This window comes from Arvicanthis niloticus, chromosome 5 (genome assembly GCF_011762505.2).
Source record: "Arvicanthis niloticus isolate mArvNil1 chromosome 5, mArvNil1.pat.X, whole genome shotgun sequence".
Classification (NCBI taxonomy): Eukaryota; Metazoa; Chordata; class Mammalia; order Rodentia; family Muridae; genus Arvicanthis; species Arvicanthis niloticus.
The window spans coordinates 2133126-2156878 of record NC_047662.1 but is presented as its reverse complement, the minus strand read 5'-3'; the positions used below and the strand labels follow the sequence as shown (position 1 = coordinate 2156878).

Here is a 23753-nt window from a genome sequence, read left to right as displayed (position 1 = left end):
GGTATCACAGTATGGATGTTCCAGGAATGCCCTGCTGGTAACTCTGCCTGCCACACCTCACCCCACCTGTTGGCTTGCCTCCCCAATTCCAGAAATGGCATATCTGAAGATGGCCAGCCCACTGAGGAAGCAAGGGAGGATTTGAGTCCCTCTTCATCCCTTGTGTCCATATATGTGGCCAACTCAAGCAGAGAGAGAGACGGGGGGGGGTACACTGAAAAATAGCAGGTGCCCAGTGCCTCGAAATGAAGCCAGAAGTGGGGGCAGGGCTATCTTCAGGCACCAGATTCCCAGGAGCTCAGCAGATTTTGCAGCTCCGCCCCAAGACCCCTTGCCAAGTCCTCTGCTTTCCATACCTCCTGCCTACTGGGTCCTCCTGCATCCACACTAGAAAGGAACAACCAACCAAACCTCTCATGCTTAAGATCAAACCCTGACCTGCTTGCCATGGACATAGGCCCCTGTCCACCCTCCTATTTCGCCCCTCTCTGGTTGCTTCAGTCCTAACAGTCTTAATGGTATGCACATGGGCTACCTACTAGTATTTAGCTCTGTACTTCTGTTCCTTCAACTGGGACATCTCTTCTTGCCATGTCCTTGAATGGTCCTTCCCAGCATCTAACTCTGAACTCAGAGAGCACCACAGCCGCAGGGAGGCTGCCTCTACCACCCAGCCGTGTCACCCTCCCCTCGTTTTCTACAAAATTCCCTCAGCTGTAAACCAACCTGACTATATTATATAAACATATAGTTTCTCTCTTCAGAGAGACAGAAAGGGAAAGAGAGAGGGAGGGAGGGAGAGACAGAGGAGACAGAGGCAGAGAGACAGGTGAGGATGAAGAAGGAGAGTTGGGCAGGAACAGGATAGTTAGATAGATAGATAGATAGACAGATAGACAGACAGACAGATGATAGAGAGACAGACATATGATAGACAGAGATAGGGTAAGATAAATGAATAGATAGATAGACAGACAGATAAATAGATAGATGATAGATACATAGATGATAAATAGATGGTAGATTAATTGATAGATGAGAGAGAGAGAGAGAGAGAGAGAGAAAGAGAGAGAGAGAGAGAGAGAGAGAGAGAGAGAGAGAGAAACAGACTCTGGGATATCTGTACTCTCAGGGCTGGGGTTTGGTGAGGGAGACCAAAGACTCCTGCACTGAGCTCTCTAGAACTCTCTGGTCAGGACACACCATTGGTTACCATTGGTTACTGCCTGTTAGATGGCACCAACGATAGCTTCAAAGCTAACACCACTTAGTTCCCGTTCACAGTGCCTTCCCACTGACCCTCAGATCTGGCAGAGCTTGCTTCCTGCCCTGGTCAGCTTCGGCTTCTGCATTCCCCCGTGCTCCCGCCTGCTAAGGTGGTGCTTCCTGCTCAGCCAGGTTTGCCTTTTCCTCTCCTCATCCCAACCCAGGCCTCAGTACTGGCCTCTGTTGCCACCACTAGGAATATTTGCTGCAGACCACTACAGGAGCCAATCAAAGGGGCTTCCTGAGGCCCTGGCCTCAGGTATGTGTGACCTCAGGGTGAGAGAGTCTTCAGAACCTGCACTCCAGTAAATCAATTTTAAAACTCTAAGTTAGGTCCTCTCAATTAAAATCTACATTCCTCAATAACCTGTACACATACATGGAAGGCCAGAGGTCAACACTGGGGCAGGGCATCTTCCTCTAGCTCTCTTCATCCTATTTTTCTTCACGTGTGTCCACTAGAGGAACAAGGTCTAGACACCACAGGAACAGATTATGTAAACATGGGAAGTCATTAGAAACATCAAGTCATGGTGGCAAAGCGGCCAGTTCTGAGAAACTATTTGCCAGAGATTGTAACAAAATTGGAAAATACAAAAATCACTGTTGGGAGCATAGATGTAAAAAAAAAAAATTACGTTGTGCATATGTGGGTGCATGCAGATGCACACCTCAGAGGTCAGAGGGCAACTTTCGGGAGAGTTTTCTTCTCCTACTCTTTAAGTCCCAGGGATTGTACTCCAGTTTTTCAGAACTGGTAGCAAGCACCTTTACCCACTGAGCCATCTCACTGGTCCTGGGATCGTAGATTTTAATGAAGACTTGAGTTTTTCTAGAGAGCACACACATCCAGTGGTGTGAGGAGAGGCACAGAAGGTCCAGGATTGGCAGAGAAAGACTTTAGGAGAGGCACCAACCAAGGAGACCTGGCCCTGCCTGGCCCACATGTCAGAAGTTGTGACAGCAGCCAAGTCACAGGCTGTGGGCATGGCAGGGATTTGAGCTGCCTCTGGCCCTGCCTTAGCCTTGCCTCTAGCTCCATCAAAGCCTCAGATGAGAGCCTCCCTTTGCTGGGCTGGATCTCTTCCAGGCCTGGCAGTGCCTGCAGGACCACAGCAAGCTGCCAAAGATGCTCTGTGCCAAACTCAGACCTCAGCACCTGCTGCACCCCAAGGAGTCCCAACAAGCATGTGAGTCGGGGGTACATCAGCCAGGCCAGTGGTGCCAGGATATGCACAGGAGAATAAGGCTGTAAACAGAACCATCTGCTGGTAACGTTCTATCCTAACGACTGGGTGGTGGAAGGTCCCCTTGAGCCCAGAGATGCTAACTAGACTTCCGGCAGGACCACTGGGCCCACGCAGCAACCTAGCTGGGCTCTCCCAACCAGTTCAGAGATGAGTAAGCTATGTTTGAAACCCAAGGGACTTGCCCAAGTAATTCAGCATTTCAGCTAGGGCTTGAGCTGAAGCAGGCTTGCCTGGGGACATCCTCTATCCTCTGGCCCTAAAGAAAGTCTCTGACTCTTCCATTACCTCATCCTGCTCATGGTCCCAACTTCCCGGCAAGAGCTACCACCCTTTGAACCTCCTGCCTGGCCCCCACATGCTCCCAACTCAGCCGGGACCTTTTCCCTCATTGTGCCCTGTCACCATGGCCCTGGATACATGTGACTTCTATGTATGGATTTCCAAGTCTCTCTCTCCCGTTATTGCCCCTTAAAAGCCAGAGGAGGCTCCTCAAGAAAGCCTTTGTCTTGGCCAACTCTGAGCCTGAGCCTTCCCTTCCCATCCCTGTCACCTGACTGGAGGTGAAGACACAGATGTCTCTTGGCCACATAGAACACCTCAATCCCACAGGATAGAGGCCTCCTTTCTTGCTACCCCCACTCCCCATCCCCTCTCACCCCTGCTCAGCCCCAGCCTCACGATATACCAGACGTCCATAATCATCCTGAGCCTGCTCTGGAAGGGGTACCCCATCCATGGGGATGCACCCCCTCACCTTCTAGGAGCCTGATACCCTTCTGGAAACTAAAGCAAGACTGTCCACATATAGCCCAGACACAGGAGAGGCAGGACCTTCAGCAACATGACAGCTGTGGCCCTGGATGGCCAGAGAGCAGCTGTTGCCTTCTCCCCAAGCTGGGGGAGCCAAGCACTGGTGGTGGAAAACAAATTTAGCTGCCCCATGTGGGGCAGGGTGTGCTATGTGAAGCATTAAGCAGCTGCCTTCTCTCGCCTGGGCTCAGGCCATCCACCAGGGAATGAGGATGGGGCTGGAGGAAGGCTGCCCCTCATCCCTCGGGCCACCCAGCATTCCCTCCACTTCTTGAAGGAGACAATAGTTGGCCCAACTTCCCATCCATGCTAAGTGACCTGGCACCACGTGGGAACTCAGACAAGACCAAAGGAAACAAACAGTTTCCTGTTGCATGCCGACCTCCATGCTCCCGCCCAAGACAGCAGGAACCCCTGGATGTACAGAGAGTACGTGTGTCCTGCATCTTATCTGCTCACTCAGGGCACACAGTGCCTAGCTATTGACCCCTGCACTCTACTCTCCCCTGCCTGGAGGTGACAGTGCTTCTAGTACACACGCTCACCTTCCTGGGAAGCCACACCCAATCATTTCCAAGGCCCTGCCCACGTTCAGACATCCAAGGACACCCCCCCCCTCTGACGACCTGCTCAGGGCATCCTTCTGCCTCCATTTCTCCACACCCACGGTGGGGCCATGCGGAGCACACGGCATCTAGCCCCATCGTGTCCTACCCTGACATTCAACCCTGCTAGGCACGTAAGCTGGGGCCCCGGCCCTCTGCCACTCTCCAGCTGTGCATACCCGGGCAAGTGACATGCCCATGTGAGCTCCTGCATCCTCCTCTGTAAAGGGATAACTGCGATTGTCATGCCCACCCCGTGAAATGACGTAATAGGATGAACGTGAAGCAACAGCATCCGGCAGGTGACGATCCTGCACAGAGCAGGTGACGAACCACAGCAAAGTCACTGTTCCTTTAATATCGGGCTCAGAGTGGAAGAGAACAAGTAAGATCCTCTTGCCAGGGAAAGGTGGGGTGAGAAACTGCGTCACTGGACAGAGACAGACGTATGTACGTATGTACGCACATACGTACGTACGTACGTTACGTATGTTGATCTGGTCTCTGCTCCATCATAGCCGCTCTGGTCTCACCCCTCTTTGAAGGTGGTATCAAGCCTACTGAGCACTGCCTCACTCACGGGGCGTCTCAAAAAGCAAATTGGCTTCTATTGTATGGAAGAGGGGAGTCGGGGATAACCTCGTTACCCGGAGTCAGAATGGATGATCAGTCTGTGCTGATATCAAAGGCTGGGCGCTGGAGAGAAGACCAGGAAGACCAGGGAGTCTAGACTCCAACACTATGCCTCTAAGTTATTGTGGCTGGAAATACGGGAACAGGTGAATTTGGAGTCGGGGATCAGAGGTATACAGACCTGATGGAGTGAGTTCCTCTAAGGGGCCAGGGGGTGAGAAGGGCGATTCAAGGGAGCTCGACCCATCAGTGCAGCTGAGCGGCCCCCTCCTGCCAGTGTGGAGAGAGCTTCCAAAGGAGAGGGGACGGGGAGAAGTGAGTGGCAAAATTGATTCAGGCCAGCAAGAAGAAAGCAGACTCAGATCCACCGACAGACAGTGAGGGCAGAGTGGGGCTTAGCTAAGTGACAGGAGAGACAGGAGGCCAGAACTGGTCTCGGCAGGACCGGTGCCTTCCTCACTGGAGTTGTCAGAGCCCAGCTCTTCCACATGCAGCCCTGCTCCCTGCCGGAGCTGTGGAGTGCAGAGGCTGCAGGTCACAGAGGACAAGCCTGGGCAGGGGCAAGTAGAGCAAATGAGGGTCTTATTGGGGACACAGGCAGAAACAGCCTAGAGTGTGCATCCTGACCCTCAGTGTGCATCCTGACCCTCAGACCTCTGGACTGACCAACATCAGAACCTTCAACAAGCCAACAATTCGGAGGCCACCATTGGTTCCTGTGTATGGAGTCTGTAGCCTCTTGTCCCTCAAGCAGGCTGTCACACCGTCCTTGCATGGATGGTCTACACAAGGCTTTCGGGAGATTCCTAGACAAGGTTGTAATCGGGGGCCCAACAGTCCTCTGTAATCCCACCACCTGTGGGTCCTCATGGACCAGCTTCCATTTGGTTTTAGATTTGGAAAGTGGCTTCTTGAAGGCATGATCTGTCCCGCTCGTCTCTCCAAGGGGTGACCTACTCCCGAAGAAGGTTCCAGGTGGCCTTTAACCTGGTAGGATTAGATGCCAAACACATCAGAACCCCTTGTCCTCAGCCCTGGAGCTGCGAGGAAAGGCTCGGTGCTACCTGAGAGCAGAACCCTACTAGTCACCCCAGGACGGGTAACAGCTGCAGAGCCTCCCCCCTCGGGGTCTCTGGAGGCCCCTGGCTCTCCAAGTATCGTGGCATCTGCTGCAGGGGTAAAACCCCATGTGTGTTCAGATGAACACCTGTGCTGAGGACAGACAGACAGACCTAGCTATGTCATTCAGAGAGTGCACAGCACAGAGTCAGACATTGGAGGCGGAATTGACCACTTAGTATGATCGCGTGGCCTTGAAGGTCAGGGAAGGTTGGGCAAACCCAGGAGTGAGCTATTGGGGTCAAAAACTCACCATTTTCACCTTAAGGGCTGGGTGAGATGGATCAGCAGCTAAAGGTACCAGCTGCCAAGGCCGATGACATGAGTTCAGTCTCAGGATGTACTCACAGGCCTTCACACATACATACACAGCGAATAAACACATAAAGAAATTAAAATAAGTAAGAAGCACCCGTATCTTTCTCAGTCTCGGCTTTGGTCCATTAGGAGTTCAGATTTGGGGACCTAAGGAAATAGCTCTAGCTTTGTGTGGCACACCAGGGGCCTCGTGTCCTCTTGTTGGCCCTGTCAGCATCCACTGTAGGCACAAGACCCTTATAGCATAGGTTCTCAAGCTATGAGGGTCTCAAGCTATAGGTGTCTCAGGCTATGGATGTCTCAAGTTATGAGTGTCTCAGGCTATGAGGGTCTCAGGCTATAGGTGTCTCAGGCTATAGGTGTTTCAGGCTATAGATGTCTCAGGCTATGGGTGTCTCAGGCTATAGGGGTCTCAGTCTATGAGGGTCTCAGGCTATGGGTGTCTCGGGCTATGACAGTCTCAGGCTATAGGTGTCTCAGGCTATGAAGGTCTTAGGCTATAGGTGTCTCAGGCTATAGGGGTCTCAGGCTATGGGAGTCTCATGCATATGGTGCATGCTAACAGGGCCAGCAATCAAAGTAACCAATCAAATTAGAGAGTCTAAGACAACTAGCCACAGTGAAACATATCTGTAATCTCAACACTTGGGAAACTGAGGCAGGAAGATCAGGATCTAAGACCAGCCTGGAGTACACAGTGAATTCTAGGCTAGCTTGGGCTACAAAATGAGACCTTGACTTTAAAACTGGGACAAACATCTCTCTTTCAGGAAATACACAGCCTTCTGGGCTCCAGGGCCACTGCTAGGTCCTGCTGAGAACACGGTGGTAAACCACAAACAGCGTGACCGTATGTGCACACTGGCTCACAATGCACCACACGACCGAGGTGTTCACATGTATGCACACACATGTATATTCACATGTTCTCTGACCTCACTGCAACAATTTCTATACAGGATTTTCTCTCTCTCATACTGGTAGGACCCTGTATAGTTTACCAGTCCTAGGACATCCAGTCCTGTTCACAGGACAGCAGCCCAAGTGGACAACTCCAGGGGCAGGGCCTGCTGAGGCCAGCATGTAGACATGTTTATCACCAGCCATGTGAGGACCGGGAAGCCTGGCATAGGCTAAGGCTGGAAGAGACTCTAGAGGAGGGAGAGCTAGGAAGAGCCAGTTCTGGGCAGTGGTAGCATCCTGGAGGACTAACCATGGCCTTGGAGGGCCCAGCAAGCTGTCTCCTAGGCACGGAATAAAGAGAAATTCAGGCGGTTCAAAGGAATGAAGGCTGTGGAGATGCCAGAACCACTTCTGGGAGATGTCAAAATCCCTTGTCTCCATCCTGACCTGCCATAGCACAGGGACACAGAGAGACCCTGTAGACTATTCAGTACAGGTGACTTTCCAAAGTGCCATACCACATTGCCTTGTGCCACCAGAACCACAGACGGTGCCTCTTCAGACTGGCTTGGCCACCAGCTTGCCTATGTGGCAGGCCTGCTTATATGGTGCCTTACTTCTGGGCTACCAGGTGAGTTGGTGGGGAGGGGCTTCCCTATCCTGCTGGAACCTTGAGACTCTTGCCCTATGGGGGAGGGGGACAGCAAGAGAGCCCCGATTTCAGACCTGAGAGTCAAACAGAGCCCCTGCCTACCTTGGCTGAGCCTGGGCCCTGGATGTGTCCGTAGACTTGGGTAGAGGTTCTGGAGGCCCTGTGGTGGCTTGCAGTGGCAGGGTAGTGGCAGCAGCGTCCAGTTGCCTAGGTGATGACATTGGAGTTACGGAAGCTGGGAGGCCTGTGTGACCAGCTCCAAGCCAGTGGGTGGAGCCTGGCTGGGAGCCCTGGGTCTGGGGACCAGCTACCAACCTTACCAGTACTGTGCTGGTTCCTGTTCTTGATCCTATTCCTGGTGACCAACGTGGGAGTGGGAGGGGGGGCAGGCTCCCCTACCTCAGGAACTTGAGCTGGGAAGGAGAAATCTCAGAGGGCAGCCCTACAAATGTTTGCTACCCCTGTTGATGGTCCCAAGCACATAAACAACATCAGAGGATGGTACAATGGACCCCTTTACACCTTGGTCCCATCTCTCTACCTGTTTTTTGTCCTCCCTTGAACAATTCAGAATAAGTCCTGTATATCGTCATCTCAACAATATAGGCCTTCATAGGCTGGCGGCAGCTAAGAACCCGTCTTTTAAATGTTAGGAATCTACTTTGTCCTGTTCATACCACACCAAACTTTATTTGCTGTGGACCCAGGATTGTGAGCAGCCATAGTGCTAGATTCAGAATTTCTACCTCACATTTTTAACCACTGGTGTAAGGGCTTTGGGGACACCCTACTATATTCCTGTCATAACACACATTATATTGGTAAACTATCATATGCCGTTTAGGCTTGGCAGACTTTGGCAGTGAGGAGGCTCCCTTGTCTCCCCAAAACCCTTTGTCTTGGTACAGTCTGGCCCCCGTCAATGTAACAAGAACAGCCCACAGCTAAGAGCATCAAAACATTATTGTGTGGTGGTGCACGCCATTAACCCCAGTACTCGGGAGGCAGAGGCATGCAGATCTCTGTGAGTTTGAGGCCAACCTGGTCTACAGAGTGAGTTCTGGGACGGCCAAGGTTGTATAGTGAGACTGTCTCTAGAAGGCAAACCATTTCCAACAGACAACTCTATCGCTCAATTCAAGAGATCATCCAATTGGAAGTTCACAACATCCAGTAGAGACGTTTGGCGTAGCCCAGTGGTAGAGCAAAGGTTAAAGGTTAAATCATCAAATTTGGTGCTTACAAACATCCAGCAGACACCAGCCAGGGAAGCCGAGCCAGCTGGTGGCAATTCCTGAGCCTCCTTTTTATGAATGAATTTCCAGGCCTGAACTTCCCAGCTTCCTGTCCCACTGCAGCCATTTTTAAGATTGAAAAACAAACAGTTGTGAGTATATGTGCATATGGGTGTAAATCCCCTTGGAGGCTGGAGTATCAGGTCCCTCGGAACTGGAATTGTGTGTTTGTTTGTTTTTGTTTTTTCGAGACAGGTTTTCTCTGTGTAGCCCTGGCTGTCCTGGAACTCACTCTGTAGACCAGTCTAGCCTCAAACTCAGAAATCCACCTGCCTCTGCCTCCCAAGTGCTGGGATTAAAGGCGTGAGCCACCACCGCCCGGCTGTGGGTGGTTTTTAAGCTGCCCAAATGTAGGTACCAAACTCGGGTCCCTTTAGAGAACAGTATGCACTCTTAATGGCTAAGTGGTCTCTCCACACCCACTGCAGACATTTTTATATCAAGGGATTTCCCCCTGATGCTCACGCAGGAATCTGCCCTGTTCACACCTAGCCATTTCAGGGAGAGTGACCTCATACATCTGACCTTTAGAGGCAGGGAGACGGTAGAACAAGTATTAAGAACATACGAAAGAGGGAGAATATTGAGGGCGGAGAGGCTTGGGTAAAGAGGGAGGGAAGGGATCGAGGAGGATTAAATAGATAAAGGGAATACAAAGAAAAAACCATCTGGAAATTAAGATATGTCCAACTGTGCAATGGGCAACAGTAGCTTAACTGTTCAGGTGACGGGATAGTAGCTGACCCCAGCACCAGGCATGGAATCCAGCGGTGAATTCAACAAGTGTTTCTGCATATCCGTCTCGAATGAGGCCAAGGTTGAAGGTCTGTTCTCACCCTACACCGGGCTCAAGATGGTGTGCGTACTTTAAATATATCCTCTGTGTATTTCCATGGAAAGTGGAGAGAGCTTGTGAACAAACACACGCAAGTGATCGTGAGTGCAAAGCTGAGGTGACCCTTCGTGGCATCAAATCATGTGTGCCTCTTCTCACACAGGACAGGGGGACAGAACTAAATTGGTCCAAATCAAGGTGTGAGAGCTTGGGCTCCCCCCACTTCACAGAGGCTGCTGGAAGGACTGGCTTCTGTTCTCCTCAGCATCAGCTATTCCAAGCACCCGGTTCTCCCATCTTAGAAATACCTGTGTAATTACTGCTTGTGGTGGCACTGCGTTGCCTGATTAATTATACAGGATGATCGGGGTTGTCCATCCCTGAAGCAGGAGGAAGAGCTCCCTGGGTTGGGGGTGGGGTGGGGTGGGGTGGGGGTTTAGAACATGGTTGCCTTAGGGAGCAGGTTTGCCCAGCTAGCTCAGACCTCAGCCACTCTGAGCTTCCAATAGTGATATCCGCATTGTGCTTAAGTGGCAACGGCCATGGCCCCCCAAGCCCTAGCGTCAATATTTACTCATTTCGGAAACTGAAGGGCTGCCTTTGTGGGCCAACTCCTGCTCAGAAAAACAGAGGACACGCCCTTCAGAGGTCAGAGGCTGCCCTGGCTGACAGCCAAGGCCAGGGAGATTGGCAGATGAAGGCCCAGTTAAGACTCCCTGCCCTTCCAACCTGCTTGACACTGCCAGAGCACCCGTCCTTTGTCTCATCTGATCTGGTCCTGGAGCTGTGGGCTCTTCTCACCCTCCGTTCAGTGAGTTCTGAGAACACGTAGGGGTCACACAGAAAACATGGCGGACACCTCATGCCCTATCTGATGCTGCTGACTTGGCATGAATTTCAGCGTTCACACCTATCCAGAGTTCAACCGTTACACTGGCACCGTGAGAAGAGTTACCACCTCTGTTTCCCCGATGAGGAAACCAAAGAGCTTTCCTGAAGCATCTACTTTTTTTTTTTTTTTTTAATCTTTGCAGTGATCCATGGACACCTGACCTGGGTCCTAAGCACAATCTGCTTTTATGCCTTTTAGTACATTCAGCTGTGTCCTTTCCCATCATCCTGAAGTTAAAGAGAGTGGCCTCAAAGAACATGTGCCTAGGGCACCACTGGAAGCCACCCTGCTTGCTTGCTGATGGTCCCTTGAGGCACAGATCCAACACAGCCCCTCCTGCCCCACTGCCAGACACATCCCCACCCACTCCTAAACAACGAGAGCACAGGGAGCTCTGACTTGGAACACTGACTTTTGGGCTCTGCATGGAATGTCTTACGCTGTAGCATGTCCTGGGGACCTCCAAGAGGTCTGCGCTCTGCAGATTAAAATCTCAGCTTCAAAGTGATATCACAAAATGGAGAAGGCTGAGCATATAAAGTTTGAATTGTCTAGTCTCGGATCAGGGCCTAGTATACATCAGGTGCTCAATAATGAGCCAGAAATGAATGTTTTTATACTGGTTTTGTGGGTGGGTGGGTGGGTGGATATACAGGCTAGTAGAAGGATAGGCTGTCTGTCTGGCTGGCTGGCTGGCTGGCTGGATGGATGGATGGATGGATGGATGGATGGATGGACAGGTGAGTAGACAGATGGATAAATGGATGGATGGATGGATGGATGGATGGATGGATGGATGGATAGATGGATGAGTGAGTGGATGGATGGACAGATGGATGGATGGATGGACAGATGAGTAGAGAGATGGATGGATGGATGGATGAGTGAGTGGATGGATGGACAGATGGATGGATGGACAGATGAGTAGACAGATGGATGGATAGATGGATGGATGATGGGTGAATGGACAGATGAGTAGACGGATGGATGGATGGATGGATGGATGGATGGATGGATAGATGGATGGACAGATGAGTAGACGGATGGGTGGATGGATGGATGGATGGATAGATGGATGGACAGATGAGTAGATGGATGGATGGATGGATGGATGGATGGATGGATGGATGGATAGATGGATGGATGGACAGATGAGTAGACAGATGGATGGGTGGATGGATGGATGGATGGATGGATAGATGGATGGATAGATGGATGGATGGACAGATGAGTAGACAGATGGATGGGTGGATGGATGGATGGATGGATGGATGGATAGATGGATGGACAGATGAGTAGATGGATGGATGGATGGATGGACAGGTGGGTGGATAGATGGATGGATGGGCAAATGTATGGATGGACAGGTGGGTGGATGGATGGACAGACAGTAGATGGGTAGATGAGATGGGCTTTATGGACATATGGGATGAAGAGATGGATGGATTCATAGGTGGAAGGATAGATAAATGAGTGGATGGAAGATGGATGGATGGATGGATGATGGGAGAATGTGTTGGATGGGTAGACAGATGGGATGGGTAAATAGTCAAGATGGGTAAACAAAGTCAAGTGAAATACTATTCTCCCCCAGCTCCACATTCCCTTTCTGAATTTAGAAATTCAGGAAGCTCCTAAACCAAAGGCTTGCCCCCACTCTGGTAAAGCCGGGGGGGGGTGTCTATCAGCCCCTTGGTGGAATGATAAGACATGGTTGAAGTATGGCCTGTGTTTTTGTTGAACCGGTAGACTTGGAGACAGGTGCAAAAATAATTCTCTTTTGCAGCCTGGGACTTACTGTTTAGTGTGAGTTTTGATCCATGTAAGAACCATGAGAACTGAGACAGTGCGCAGTAGTGATTACATGATGAGGTTCATCCCAAGAATAAAGACTTGATGATTTTAAAAACGTACATGGCCCCAATACTACACTACCTGTCTAAATGAATTTTTTATGGAAACTATTAACTCTCCCATAGCCTAGGTGTCAGCCAAGTTTGGGATTGAGGCCTGTAGCCCAGAGTTAATCCAGACTATAAAGCATCACTGTGGCCATGGGAAGAGGGCAGAACACATCTGATCTGTGAGGCCATTCAGATGCCCTACAGAAACCTGATGCCTCACTGAGATACCAAGAGAAGCAACCATGGACAGACACTGCTCACCGGGACTCAGGGAGACATTTCTCCTTATCTTGAAAAGTTCAGCCCACCTCTGCCTGTTTAGAAATGGGATGTTCCCACCATAATTTTTATCACCTTCTGACATAATGGTTTTTTTTTTTTAAAAAAATAAAATTACATTAGATAGCTCACGCATAAGTTTGGCTCAAGATTCAAAGAAGCCAAAAGCACTAAATAGCACCAAGAGGAATCAGAATGAGGGTTAGCCTGGAGAGATGGCTCAGCGGGCAAGAGCATGCACATAGGGCCACACACTGCCAGGCAGCTGACAACTGCCTGGAACTGCAGCTCCAAGGGGATCCAAAGCTTCTGGCCTTCATGGGCACCCCCACTCACACGCGCATACCCATACATACACACGTACATGTAATTAAAAAGGTAACAAACCAAACAAACAGAGGGGGATTTATTACAGCTGAGGAAAGAATGACGGTTGGCATATGAAAGTTCTGGTCTGTCCAAAAATGACTCAAGGGTCAGATACTGACAGGATTTACAAACGGCCATGCATCCCAGGTGGTTTCTGTGCATGAATGACGCAGTTGTGTTTTGCATACACAGTAGGACATTTTATTTTCAAGGGCAGACCCTATCTGTAGCTCTCAGACTTTGAGGCTCACATCTATCACCAGACGCCCAGGTGATGATCCTGGAATTACTCCAGCCTCAATCTGCCTGTGGTCTGCCTCTCTGTTCTTATCCCAATCTATCGCTTTCGAATTAATCCAATTAGCGCCTTGTTTACCGATGCCTCCTATTTTAATTTGCAGCTTCTCTCCTTAAGCTCAGGGATGCTTTTGCAACCTCATCTCTCCTCCCTCATTACTGCCAAATAATTAGTCGAGGAGGTGTCCCCAATCAAAAATTAAGGGCCCAGAAGCAAGCCGGAGCATGCCTTACTCCAAAAGAAAAAGTGCCAGGAGGCCGTTGTAATTAGGCTTGTTGATGGCGGTTGACCACAGGGAGACGGAAGGATGATGGTGGCAGGAAGGAGGGGGGCCACACTGTCTAATCCAAGTCTTGCAGACCAGGGACCTGCTGTCTCTAACTTACAGGACCATCACCAGAAGAGCCCCCTTCTCCAGCAAACAGGAGCTGAATCTAGTCTGTACTGTGTGGTAAGGAGTCCCAGGGACCCCAGAGAATGGAGGCTTGGTAAAAGAATGATATGACAAGCTGCTTATTGCTCATGGTCTGGGCAGCACAGATACCGGGAAGTACTCACTGGCACTGGGGAACTCTCCTTTGTGGCTCTAAGAAATCTAGAAGGGCCACTGTGTGATTTCTGCAAAAGTGAGACCCCCCCCTCTACTGTGAGGCCCCCCTCTGCTGCTGGCCAAAACACCCTGAAGATCCTACATGTCCTCTTCCCAACCCTGGCACCTGGGATGCTCTCCTCAATCCCACAAGGGCCAAGGCTCCCCATAGTTCAGTTGAGCTGAGAGTGTCCAGGGCTGAGCTTGAGCAGGGCAGTCTCTACCTGGAAAGTGGACATCAATGGGTGAGCCTGGAGGTCTCAAAACACAAGTCCACAGGTTTAGCTAAATCCAGAGGAAGTGACAGCTAGGAAGTCATTCCTAAGGCCCTGGATATAGTTTGGAATGGGAGAATGATGCTTCTTTACTTTCTATGAGGGACTCACTGAAAAGTGTACACCATGCATATGGCCTCTCCAAGGATGGACTGTGTGCCTAATTAGCACAGCTTCCCCAGACACCCCTCCAAGGCTGGCAGAGACTCTGAGCAGCAGGTGAGCAATTAGAGTCCCTGCTGTCCCCATGGGAGAGATCTGAAAGCTTCCACTGGGCAGGGACTCTGGAACCCTTAGCAAGCTGACAAAGCCTTCCCTTTTTGGTCTACTGCGCAAGCCCTGCCTGCTCCAGGCCCTGACCCTGGTTGTCAAGGAGATGTCCAAGGCATCTCTGCTGGAGCTGGTTGGTGGGGAGGCTGTGCTAACTTTCCTAGGTACCTAGTATCCCTTGCAAGGTTCCCCCAGGGGTCTCAGGTATGGTGCATGATGGCTCAGGGAAGATCATAGGAGGGATGCAGGAGAGCCTGGTGTGGAGGCAGGTGGGTGACTCACGACTCCAGGATGGGGCTCAGAACACTCTAGCTGAGCACGTGGCACGGTGGCACTCGAAAAAGCAGTAGGCAGACTGTGCTTTCTGTCCCTCGCCTCTTTCTCCAGCAGAAGACCACTGATAAACCAGACTTTGTAAAATTCAAAAAACTTTGTACCTGAAGGAAAATAACTACTTGTGTGATGAACATCCCAGAGCAGGAGGAAGTCACTGCTGGCTGTCACTCTGGCAGAGGATTGACATCTGGAATTTACAAAGAGGGGCTGGAGAGCAGCAGTTCAGCTGTTAACATTGGCTGCTCTTCCAGGGGAGCTAGAGTCAACCTGTAGCACCCACATGGTGGCTCACGACCATTTGTAATTGCTCCGGGGACTTAACACTCTTTCCCGGTTCCAGTCTTCATGGGCACTAAGCACACACATGGTGCACAGAAGACATACATGCAGACAAAAACATCCCTTCCCATAAAATAATAGAATATACAAAGAACCCCAAAAAAAACTAAACACAGGGCGACAGAGGTGGTCCAGCAGTCAAAAGGACTTAGCGCTGTTGCATAAGACCGGATTCAATTCCCAGAACCTGTGTCAGGTGACTTACAACTGCCTGTATCTACAGTTCCAGGGAATTTGACACCTTCTGGTATGTTTGGGTTCCTGCAAACATGTGTTGTATAGATGTACACTCAGGCACAGACATATACACATGCATAAAGCTAAAGCAAATATTTAAAAAACTAAACACACACACACACACACACACACACACACACACACATGCAAGCAACCTGGTGTTTAAAATGGAAGTGAGCAGACAATCCTCAAAAGAGGAAGTACAAAAAGCTAATACATGCATTTAAAAGGTGCAATCTGAGAAATGCAAATCAAAAGTATACTGAGATTCCATCTCAGCCACCGTTGGAACAAAAAAAGTAGCCAATGCTGGTGGGGATATGGACAGAAGGAAGCCCTCTGTCCACAGTCTGTGGACAGACTGCTAGACGCAAGGCAAGCCGTTTCCGCCACTATAGAGGTCAGCATGGAGGGTCTTTAGGAACAGATCTACCATGTGAGGGTACCACTCCTGGACAACACACTGGACTGGCTAGCGCTTGGTACAGCATTAGTCACGAGAACATAGGAACAGACAAGGGAAATATAACAACTATACATGGTCACACATTTATCCAGCTATAAAGAGGGACAAAGTTACGTCCTTTTCATGAAAATGGAGGCAACCAGACATGATTGTTCTGAGTGAATTAAGCCAGACTCAGCAAGGCAAGCATCACATTTTTTTTCTCATACTGGGTTCCTAGATTTTTACATATGTACATAAAATCACATATGTATACATGGTAAGAAAGCAAAAGCGACTTGTCTAAAGGAATAAAAGGGATGGAGGGGAAAGAAGCATGCACGCTCTCCATACAACAGATTCCTGTAGGAAAATGTCCTTAAGTAACACAGTATTACATACAATAAAAATATACAATGAAACCTTGAAGAGCAAATTTTCAGCCTGACCCTGAATAGCATGAGATCTTCTGTGTCCTGTTTTTGGGGACAGGATCCTACAGGGATGCAAACACCCCAGTATGGGATTGACCTTTAATATAGTTCAGTTAGGCAGGATCCCTCTAACACACACACACCACACACCCCACACAAAGACACACACACACCACACACACACACCACACACACAGACACACACACACCACACACACAGACACACATACACAGAGACACACACACCACACACACAGACACACACACCACACACACACCACACACACACCACACACATACCACACACACACACACACAGGGAGGGAGAGAGAAAATGCATACATACTTACATACATACATACATACATACATACATACATACATGTAAGCATACAGTCATACAGCAAACATAAAATATAAAATCTTTCTTTAAAAATTAAAAACTAGTGCTGGATCTATTGTGAGCTTTTCTCTTAGAATCTGTTCTTCTCATTGCTCTCACTGCAATTCTGAGGTCAAACCCGGGGCGCTACAACACAGAAGTACACCCCAGACTCTTTTTACTTTCTCTTTTCAAACAGGGTCTCACTAAGTCAACCAGGACTCACTTGAACTCACTTTATAGACGAAGGTGACTTTAAGCTTTCAATTCTCCTGCCTCAGCCTCCCCAGTGGTTGGGACCACGGCCCAGGCCTGAATTTGTCTGTCTTTCATTATGGTGACTTTGTCACACTTTGTGCTGACTCCTCTCATGACTGTAGTGACCTCCCAGCCCTCTGCCTTCCAGTCTGTAAACTGAGGAAACAATGCCTACATTTGCTAAGAGAACAGCTGCTACGGTGAAGAAAGCACCATGCAAATGTCACGGTTGTTACTCATCCTTGTACCCATAGCACACTGGGAAAACACAAGTACTTCCTATGCAGAAGAGGGGGTTTTGCTGAGAAGCCACAGAAGGGTCTAAAACACCAGGTGTCGCCACCCCCGGTCCCCTTACACCTTTCAGCCTGCCAGTGTCAGCCAGCTCCATCCTGCACTAGCTCTGTGTAAACTGAGTCTGGCACCAAATCCCCTTTCTTCAGCCACAGCCCGAGACATGTCTGCAAGACACTGGGACACATGACTCCAGAACATAACTACTGGGCACCTGAATGAGTCCAGGTGACCCTGAGGCTGCAGATGCACCAAGCAAGGAGAAGCTGCCCTGTGTAGGAGCAGGTGGTCCAGCTCAGAAGGACATATACATCAGGAAAGGGGTCCCAGCTGGGAGGGAGAAGCTCCGGACAATGATCAAACCAATGTCAATCTGGGGCTGGGTCAGTGACACACTTGCTGTAGGCACAAGGACCTGAGTATGGTCCCCAGAACATGTTTCAAAGGTAGGGTGTGAGGGGTCATTGGGATTGGCTCAGCAGGCATTGGTAGCCAAGCCTGGGGTGCTGAGTTTGAAACCCAGACCCCACATGGCAGAAGGAGAGAGCCAACTCTGTAAAACTGTCCTTTGACCACCATGGGCATGCTGTGGCATGTGAGTACCCGCACACGTGAGAAGTAATAGATGGTCTAAAATTTGAGAATTTTGGTGCCTTTAAGCACAAAACCGGGTGTGATAGTAGGTTCTCATCATCACAGTGTTTCGAAGGTGGATTTGGGGAGATGGAGGCCTGATGGAGAGATTCAGTGAGAGGCCCGATCTCAAAAAAAAAAAAAAGAAAGGTGGAATGCGTCTGAGGAACAATGCACACACATGCACACACATACATGCACACACATACATGCACACACATGCACACACACAATGTTGTATCTGCATATTCCTCACCCACATGCACATACCTGTGCACACCTATGCCCACACATGTACACACATATGCACATATTTGTACACACATGCACACACACTCACTGACATATATGCACACACATGCACACATATGAACACACACATACACAATGTTATATCTGCATATTCCTCATTCACATGCACACACATGCGCACACACATGCACACACATTCACACACAGGCACACACACAGGCACACACATGCACACATGCACACACAATGTTATATATCTGCATATTCTTCATTCACAAGTGCACACACATGCACACACACATGCACACATATATGCACACACATATGCATACACATATGCACACACAGGCACACTCAGGCACACATGCACACACACATGAACACACACATATGCACACATAGGCACACATGAACACACACATGCACACACATATGCACACACATATGCACACACATATGCACACACAGACACACACAGGCACACATACACATGCACACACACATGCACACACATGCACACACACAGGCACACACAGGCACACATGAACACATACATGCACACACATATGCACACACATATGCACACACAGGGACACACAGGCACACATACACACACATGCACACACACATGCACACATACATGCACACACACAGGCACACACATACACACATGCACACACATGCACACACAGGCACACACATGCACACATGCACACACAATGTTATATCTGCATGTTCCTCGCCCACATTCCCACACAAGCCTCTGTGCCACCCAGAGCTATCTTTCCTCTCTGGGACTCAAGAAAAGCCACCTTTACCTGTTGGTTGCCTGCACATATGGATAGATACAACTTTTCTCCTATATCCTATCTGGTGAAATCTTTTTTCCCTTTTACTTGAGTGACTGGGAAGGGACCTCGGTGGCTGGAACCTGCTTTCTCTGGGACGATCATAGCAGCTGTAGGATTTAAACCCTAACAGGAAGCCAGCCAGAGGTACGAGGTCTGACTGAGGGACATTCCTACCTGAGTCTGGTGGGAATAAGAACAGAAACGGTGTTTACCTTTTCAGATTCTGCTCCGCAGAAGGAATCCAGTGGAAAGTAGTTTTCATTCAGAAACCTCGCTGGCCTTCTAGGGAGCAGGAGATGGAGCCCTGGGTCTCCAGGCACACCAGACACGTTCCTGTCACTGAGTCCTGGGCTCTATTGGTATGAGCATGCTCATTTATAGCTTCTCCCCCTCTGTCTTCATGTCATTTGCAGGAAGAACAGCATGGGCAGGACAATGACCTCAGCCTGGAAGGCTGTTGTACAATGGCTTCTCAGGTTAGCGACTCTGGGTCCTGGTTTCGTTATGAGTCAAACTAGATGAGACCTTCCCTTTACTTTGTCCTGAGTCCTGAGCACTCTGCTCTGTGATTGGTAGACTTGCTGCCCCCTCTTTCAGCTGGGGTACAGCACAGCACTGGCCTGAGTCAGGCGGAGTTCAACGGCTCAACCATGACCCCAGCTCTCAAAACATCCTATATAAATGAGAGCTCTGCCCAGGTCTGTGAGGGACCTCTCTGTCCTCCCTCATCCTGCATGCCTGGTCAGTGCTGGCAGGGTACCTTCCCGCAGGCGCTTCCTACACCCATGATAGAATAGAAAATGGAGACTGGAGAGTCCATGCGGTCTTCACCCACCTGTCTAAAAGTGAACTTGGGGGTCATGGGGGCTGCAGGCTGCACACCCCTGTTTGAACATGATTATTTTATATTCATGGTTGTCATAAAAGTCTTGCTGGTTCTGGTGTTGAGTTTCCAATACAAGTAAGAGAGGGAGGGAGGGAGGGAGGGAGGGAGGGAGGGAGGGAGGGAGGGAGGGAGGGAAGGAGTACCTTCAGTACTTCTGGGAATACTTAACTATTTGGCTGGCTAAAATCTGATAATAAAATATTTGAAAGGATTTTTTCCCACAACTCTGTTATCAGAAGTTGGCCTCACGGAGACTGAGTCTGGCAGAGCTCTCTCCTGTGAGATGAAGCAAGCGTGGAAACGCTTATTAAAATTCCAAATCGAGGCATGGCTCACTCCAGAAGCCAAGGCAGAAGAATCATGACCACCAGGCCTTCCTGGGCTGTTAGCTTAGGTTTGCTGGCTTAGCTAAAATACACATACCTTCCCAGCCATCCACCGCAAACATAAGGCAGACATACAACTGCTTCTCTTCCTGCATTTCCTGGTCATGTCCGTTCTAAGCCTGGGACAGCTAACCTTGCAGTAACACAGGGACTCAGAGGCACCCCGCAATGTCTGCAGGTCATCTCAACAATAAATAAGCAAAATTAAGTATACCTTGCTTGGGTTTTGCCTTTCTGACTCTTCCTGATATGAACATGCTGAAAAATATTTAACGGGAGGTAATGTCAGGTAACAGCTAGCTTTGTTTAAAAACAGGAAACTCTGGGGATGGAGAGGTGACTCAGTGGTTAAGAGAGTGTATTACCCTTCCAGAGGACCCACATTTCCCGGTACCCACGTCAGGCACAGCCACCTGTACCTTCCGTTCCAGAGGATCGTGATACCCTCTCTGGCTCGGAGGTACCTGTGCTCACGTGCACAATCCCACACACACACATGCACATAAATAATAATAATAAAAAAAACCCTAAACCTTAAAAAAAAATTTTAAAAACAGGAAGCTGTCATAAAATTTCTCCTAGAGTTTTCATAATTCAAGCACAGTTGTTAGAAACGATAAAATTAAATGAGTCTCAGAAAATAAGAGTATAAGAAGCAAAGTCTTCTACAACAATTAGAAACCATAATATTCCTGCTTTAAGAATAGCAGCCATGTCTTTAAAATGTTTTTAGATTTGCTTTTTTATAATTTTATGTGTATTGATTGTTTTTCCTGCATATCTGTATGTGTACCATGTGTGTTCCGGGTGTTCAAGGAGGTCAGAAGAGAATGCCAGATTCCTTGGGACAGAAGTTGGTAGTGGTGAGCCACTGTATGCATGCCAAGATTAGACCCCAGTCCTTAGTAAAAACAGCCAGTAAAAACACTTTGTGGCACTGGGACATTCCCATGCTCGCCGTCCATGAATAGAACACGTGTGAAGCCTTGGTGTTGCTTACCTTTTTTGTTTGTTTGCTTCTGGGAGTTGGAATTAGAGAGTTAAAATTCTTTGGTCTGTGTGTTTAGACTAGTGGAAGCCATAAGAGAACCCACTCTACATGAGAAGAGGCAGGGATGCTTTGTGATAAGGAAAGTCTGAGATTCAAGGGAAAGCATGTGTTTAGTTTGAAGGATAATTCAAAAACAGCTACAGAGAAAAAAAAAGAAAAGAGGGCGAAGGTGGGAAGAAGGGGAAAGGAGAGGAGGGGGGAGGGGAAGGGAGAGGAGAGGAAAGGGGCTTAGAATGGGGGAGAGAGATAAAGGGCAGGAAGGCAAGCTATAATGGAGGGGAGGAAGACAAACTGTGGGGAAGGAGGGAGGAAAAACAAAAACTCAACTGATATAGAAAGTTGGAAGAGATAAGAGGCTGGAGAGATGGCTCAGTGGTTAAGAACACTGACTGCTCTGCCAGAGGTCCTGAGTTCGATTCCTAGCAACCACATGGTGGCTCACAACCATCTGTAATAGAATCTGATGCCCTCTTCTGGTGTGTTTGAAGACAGTGACAATGTACTCACATACATAAAATAAACACACACACACACACACACACACACACAGAGAGAGAGAGAGAGAGAGGAGAGAGAGAGAGAGAACAGAGACAAGGACTCTTCAGTGGTCAAGTTAACTAAAGCATCTTGGGAAGGAAAGGGTTCGTTTCATCCTACAGTTTCTGGTCCATCATCTGGGGAAGTCAGGGCAGAAATTGAGCCAGAGGTCATGGAGAAAGCTGCTTACTGACTTGCTCCCTGTGGGTCTGCTTTCTTGGTCTGCTTTCTTACACCATGGGACCACCTGTCCACTCATGGCCCTGCCCCCAATGAGCTGAACCCTTTCACACTCAATCATCAATCAAGATAATGTCCCACAGGCAAATCCAGTGAAGTCATTTTTTAACTTAAGGTTCCCTCTTTCCAAATGACTCTAGCTTGTGTCAAGTTGACATAAACTATCCAGCACTGATATGCATATGTGTGTGTGTGTGTGCGCGCGCTCTCGCATGTGTGTATTTGCTGGCCTCAAGCTCCGAATCTTTCTCTTCTGTCTCAGCCTCCTGTTTACTTTCGCATCCTACGTGTTGGGATAAGGTATAGGAATGCCCTATATCCCTGAGCTCAAATTTCCTAAAATTGGATTCATTGTAGAGATTTTTTTTAAAACAATGTTTCCCTATGTATCCCTGACTGACCTGTAACTTTCTATGTATCTACCACATCAGCCTCAAACTCACAAAAGATTTCCCTGTCTCTGCCTTCTGAGTGCCAGGATGCCTGGCTGATAACTTCCTTTCATTAAAAAAAAAGTTTTAAAGCTTAATTTTATTATTTTTGGGTATGTGGATTTGCACGTGTGTGGGGGTTCCTGCAGAGGCTGGAAGAGGGTGTCGGATCTCCCGGAGCTGGAGTTACATACAGGCAGTTGTGGGCCACCAGCCCCGGTGCTAGGAACAGAACTCCAGTCTTCAGTGCTCTTGAGCACTGAGGCATCTTTTCAGTTATATTTCAAGAATTTTCCAATGCTAAATTCTGCATCACCTTTCTTAACTTCTGATTCCTGCCGATCTCTTTTGCAGAGAATTTTTGCAGGCCCCGCAAAATTCTCCATGAGTTCTTACTCCAGAGGCTGAGAAACAACCTTGGAAGATCTCAAAAAAAAAAAAAAAGTTTCTTTATAATAAAATACAAAATGAATCTTGTCACATTGGCATATTTAATTAATTATATAACACCCCAAGAAATCCAACCTCTTCTCTATAGTAGTTCTAGTTTTTCTTTAAAAAAAAAAAAAGATTTATTTTATGTGTATAAATGCTTTGTCTGCGTGTAGTTTGTGCACCACGTGTCCATGGATGTCAGAATAATTGGAGTCACAGTGTTCGTGAGATGTCCTATAGGTGCAGGGAATTGAACTCAGGTCCTCTGTGAGAGCAATCGGTAACCACTGAGCCTTCTAAATTTGTCTTAGGACAGATTATGTTTTCTCTAATACAGAAATACCTAGATTTTCATGTCGAGTTGCCATAAGACACACCCCCACCAGATGATGAACCCCACAAATGGAGGTCATTTCTCTAGCCACCGGTAGTTAGCCACCATCTACCGATGCTCTCCTTGCCGCCTCTGGAGTGGCTTCAATCAAAGCGGTTTGAGAAAAGACTCTGCCCAGCATCTGTCAAAGTCAGACCCCTTGGGCTGGGCACAAATGTCTAGAATTTTAAAGAAGCTATATATAGTTTACAGAAACCTGGTCAATTATCCTTCGTAAACAGAATGGAAACTGCCTGACCCTGGCTGAAAGAGAGAATGACTGCGATGCTTGTTTCCATAGAGGTAGAGTTATTTGTATAAGAAAGAAACTGGCTTGGGGTGTATAAGGGTGCTTGCTGCCAAGGGTGATTGTCTGAGTTCCATCCATGGA

At 48.7% G+C, this 23753-nt stretch overlaps 1 protein-coding gene and 1 pseudogene across 2 annotated transcripts in view; one reads left to right on the top strand and one right to left on the bottom strand.

Moving 5' to 3' along the window:
- The window catches only part of Tp73 (tumor protein p73), an 80848-nt gene that overhangs the window by 49045 nt on the left and 8050 nt on the right, over positions 1 to 23753 (bottom strand). Inside the window, exon 1 of one of the 2 annotated variants that reach the window (XM_034502673.2) lies at positions 7659 to 7766. The exons of the other annotated variant lie outside the window; for it this stretch is intronic. The gene's annotated coding sequence lies outside the window, so the exon portion shown is untranslated. Of the gene's footprint in view, positions 1 to 7658; positions 7767 to 23753 lie in introns of those variants that run through there. 2 annotated transcript variants of the gene reach the window in all.
- On the top strand, positions 12302 to 12417 carry LOC117709745 (small nucleolar RNA SNORA40; annotated as a pseudogene).